The sequence below is a fragment of the Tupaia chinensis genome, unplaced genomic scaffold, assembly GCF_000334495.1.
Source record: "Tupaia chinensis unplaced genomic scaffold, TupChi_1.0 Scaffold000078_1, whole genome shotgun sequence".
NCBI lineage: Eukaryota > Metazoa > Chordata > Mammalia > Scandentia > Tupaiidae > Tupaia > Tupaia belangeri.
Genome location: NW_006159539.1, coordinates 6,248,351 through 6,253,307, shown reverse-complemented (window position 1 = coordinate 6,253,307; position 4,957 = coordinate 6,248,351).

Here is a 4,957-nt window from a genome sequence, read left to right as displayed (position 1 = left end):
TTGTGCCCCTTAGGAAAATGGGGATTTGAGCATACTTTTTTTTTTTAAAAAAAAAAAAAAACAAAAACCCTGTCTCTTGGTGCTTGTTGAGAACGGCAAGCTGGTCTTGCAGGTAGAGATATTTATCTTTCCGTTTATTTGAAAGAGGTCTGGTTTAAATTTTTTAGCATAGTTTTGTTCTATTTATTTTGTGTTCGTGTTGTTGTTTGTTTGTTTACGGATGAAGCAGTCCTAGCCCAGCAGTTTTAAACTACCCGGTCCGTGCCGTGCCGAAGGCAAAGCAGCCCCAGTCCTGCGGGTTCCTCGGCGTCCTCCAAAGTGCCTGAAGGTCCAGTGAAAACCGGGAGTCGGGGAAGGGGTCTGTAGCCTCCCCTCCCCTCCGCACCTCATTGCTTTACCAAGGGGTGTCTTCTTTGTTCGAGGAGGAAGACACTTGCCACCTCTGGGCCACCTTTCGTGGTTGTTATGGGGGAGTCTTAACTTGCACAAATAGACTCTGAGACCAAAACCAGCTGATTTTTCTATTGAAACCATGGCCTCCCCCCACCCCCAAGACCTGAACAGCAAAAACTGAAGTTCCTCCTACCAACCCATCTGTCCTGTCATTGGCTCCAAGTCCCCACTGGGGCTCCTCTTTCCACAAAGAGACTGCCCTGCACAGGGAGGGGCCTGGCCCCCCGGGGTTCCCAGGAGGACGCTCCTTCCCTGTGAAGAGCAGGCTAGCTGAGCCCGTCCTGGTCTCTGACATGGGCTCAGGTGAGTGTGGGGAGCGCCGTGCCGCACGGCTTGGTTGCCGTTGCGAAGCGTCCGACTCCCAGCTGGCTGTATGTTTAACTCGCTTTGGTTGTTTTGGCAGTTTTTTAAAATGGAGATTTTACTTCTACCCACACCCTGCTGCCTTGAAACGCTTTGGTGAGGGTCTGGTTGGACAGCAGTAGAGTCAGAGAATCAGGTGGTAGGTAGTCCGCTAAATTCCCCCAAGCCACTCAGCCACCCGTGCGTATAGACCAGGGTAAGGGAAGAACCACTTCACCAGGAGCCGTGCTTCTGCGTGCCTTTGCCGGCTCTCCCTCTCTGAAGTTAACCGCAGGGGGATTTGCTGCTGGGCTCAGGGTGGCCGGGGATCTGCCAGCGCCTCTGTTCCAGACCTTGAGAGCAGCTCTAGGCACGGATCTGAAGTTCACCGGGGTTCCTCTTCGAGAGGGGCCAATCCTAGGATGACTTAGGCTAAATTCCCCAGACCGCACCCCACGCTAGCATGCCATGTTCCTCCACCAAGCTAAGCCAGTCAGGTGTCTGAAAGCGTGCCCAAGTTTGGGGGCCAGATGGAGGTGCTGTCCGTCCTCCCCAGGCTGCAGGGCCTAGTGAACGTCCCGGAAGGAGACTGGCCTTCTCACACACACGATCATCATCTCAGTCGTCACCCCACTTGGGTGACATGTGCACTTTAAATGCTCTCATCAGTTGGCTTCATTTTTGAGACAATCAAATACGTTAACTGTGTTTCGTCTTAGAAAGTGGAGAGGGTTAGAAACGTGCAAATCACCGTACTCAGACTTTGCCAGCACGCCCTCTGCGCCCCCAGGACAGCGGTCTGGGGGGAAGAAGTCCTCATCATGATTATTGGAAAAGGTACGAATCTGACCTTTTTTCCTCTCACGTGTCTCAGGGTGATACCACTAAAAGTTGTCCCTTGCTTGTAACCCTCCCAAGGCCTCAGTATTAGTAAGTATGAGTCTTTGGGACACTGTTGTTTGCTTTTTCCCTTTTTGGGAGGGACGGCGTTAGTGTCCAAGGTGTAATTAAGTGGGTCCCGCCCTAAATGAAGGGTAAAACCATAGCCTTATGGGCCAGGACTCGATCCAGAAATTGCTATTCATAGACGTACTGTAGATTTTATCCTTTTGTCCCTAAGGCCCTTTTCCCATAGCCAGGTCTTCCCAAGGGATTTTAGTATGTGTGCTGGAGCCCACGTTTACTGTAGATGAGTGTGTGTCAGCGACCAGGAGGATGGCTCTGAGGTGACCCAGTTGCCCTGGAAGGGCGTCTTCCCACCATGCTTGTCCGCCCTTGGAATGTGGACGCCTAGAAACAACCCTAGGATCACACGATGGCAGTGCTGGAAGGTCATGTGTTTGCGCTCCCTCGGTGGGACCATCTTGGCCGGTCTCCGTGTCACTGGGGCCCAGCCCACCCAGACCGTCTCACTAATCCATGCACAGAGACAGGAGGACGAAGAGTTTGTTTGGGCTTTGGTTCTTAATTTTTCTTTCAATGTAGCATCACATTCCTAGTTAACCAGAGTTTTGGAATCTACTACCTGCTGGCCAGGTTTGGGATTGAAAAGTATTTGAATACTGCCCCAAAAGGAGGGAAACAACTAAAAAGGAAAGGAAAACAAAGGCATCTTCCCACGGACTTATCTCATTTGTCAAAACCCGGACAGCCATTGAATCACTCTCCATCTCATTAAGGCTCCTTGACGGGCAACCCCACCATGGCTACGCGTCCCCTGCCACGGAAGCAGGACGACCTGCCCACCCGAGATCCAGGTGGGATGCACCTGACTGTGGGCCCGAGTGCTGCAGACCGGAGAGGCCACTGTGGGAGCACACAGCCTGTCAGCCCTCCACCCCCAGGCCTCCCCAGCACGAACTTCCCCTGCTGCCCAGCTCCACCTGACCAGGTGGACAGCCCTGAGCCGCCGCAGGGTGCACCCAGTGGTTTCCTGCGTGTGACTTGCCCACGGAGGGCTCACCAGGGAGGCGCTACTATCTCCAGCAGGTGGCTGGGTACCCCGGCTCCTCCACCCTCAGTGGTGGTTGCCTACGGCTCTCATGGACGTTTCTGTGCTAAATTCTATTAAAGAGAAGGGTTAAAACCCAAGTGCTGTATATTAATTTGTAATTATGTATAAAGTGAAGCAGTTTTAAACTGTAAAGTTTTTTTTTTTCCCTTCCATGTGTTTTCTGGAATTTTGCCACAACATGCTGGCTTTGTATTTTATTTATCTTCCTTTCTAGTTATTGGCTTCAGACTCTTGTAAAATCCCCTTCAGCCCTTTGGAAAAAATAAACTTCCTCTCAAGTCTCCATTGTTGCCGTGGTTTCTGTCGCCCCTGGGCTCCTGATGGTAGGGGAGGCCCCACTCCCCAATTCTGAATAGCATCCTCTCCCCAGTGACAACGTTCATTTCTGTACCCAGGAGAGCAGGGTCTGAGAGGAGAGGCCTTCACACAACAGGTGCTGACATGCTCTGCTCTCTCCTGGAGCACCCTCAAAACCCTGGGGTGACTGATAGGCCCCAAAGTCCAAGGGTTTGGGCCAAGGGTTAAAAAACACTTTGTATTTCCGAACACTTGGCTATCTTCGATTATCTGCAGTGTTACGGCCTTTGCCAACCGTATCCACCTTACGCCACCCTCGACCAAGAGCAACTGCCAAGGGTCATTCACTCTGCATGCAGCTCCCAGAATGGTGTGGGACTCCACTGGACAAACTGCCGGTCCTGCCCTGGGGCGCCGTGGCCTCCGTTCCTGCATCGCCAGCTTCCTAATTCTCCAAGTCGGGCTCACTGGGAAGGCCCTGGAGTCCAACCGGACACTGGAGAACCATACATCGGAATAAAGCAGACAACATGGACAACGCTGCCTGGAAGCCTGGCCTGGCCACCCCCTAGCTCTCCATCCTGACAACCACGCTGCCAAGTGTCTTCCTTTTTCTGAGAACTTGGAAGTGCCCAGATTTCTTGGTCTTTCATAGCCTTGGCGGTGGCTGCCTCCCCGCACACCAGTGAGACACAGGTCCCTTTCTCCTGTTCACTGCCCTGGCTGCCGCTGTGGCCCCAGCAGACCCCCTCCTGCTGATCCCAGGCACAGAGGTTCCCATGGCCTCCGTTCTTGGCCCTGCACTGTCGTTGGCTCTGGGCCAGGGACAGGCTCCGTCTGGGAGGCAGGGGCAGTGAGAAGGTGCCATTGTTGTCCAGGACAGCAGAGGGACGGACACTAGACAGCCATTCAGTGTGTGTCAAGACTCTGCCTGCCCCCGACAGAGGCAGCTGTGCCTGGAGCCTCTGCCTTCGCCCCAGCCTGGCGTAGAAGGAGGTGGCCATTTCTCTTTGAAGATCCCTTGTCCCATGGAAATGCTGAGACCTAGGAGGGGCGACCATCTACGAACTGGCCGGGGTGATCTCTGCAGCAGAAAGGGAATGAGCTAATCCATTCAGCAAGACAAATCTAAACTGGGAAAACGGTGAGAAAATTAGGGAGCTGAAAGACCAAAAGGCCAGGGAAGAGCTTGCACAAGAGAGAAGACAGGGCAGTCTAGTAATTTCCTTGGACGTAGTGTGTGTGCGTGTGCACGTGTGTGTGCGCGTGCATGCATGCGTGTACATGTGCATGTTTCAGGGAGCTTGAGCTGCTGAATATCAGAAATAAGGCCTGACAGTAGATGAGGAGTGGCCTCATCTCTGATGGAGCCTTGGGGTCTGAGTGTCCCGTTTCAGAGAGGCCTTCTCACCAGTTACGGTTCATGGATTTATTTCCTTTTTTTTTTTTTTAAACATTTTTGCCAATGGCCTCACCAAAGACTGGGAGCAGTCACAAGTGGGAAACGGGGCCAAAGGGAGGGGTGGGAGTGTGGGTCCCGGGGCCCCACCGACACCCCCTGCTGTAAGGAGGCCCTAGGTTTGGGCTACTCCTCCCTCCCTCCCTCCCGCCCAGAAACTGAACCCATCCAAGGATAAGCGTCCCTGAGAATCAATGAGGGTTGGGGGAAAGGGAATGAGACTGGGGGTGGGGGCCTCTGTCCGGTGGCTCCTTGGCAGGGACCTGCTGAGAAGCAGGCTTGCTTTTCTCTCCCCTGCTCCCTCATCCCTTCCCTGTAAGCTGCCTCTGAACTCACCACCCACCCCAGCTTTTGCAGTTGGGAGTTGGTGGCAGTGGCGGGGGGGGGGGGCG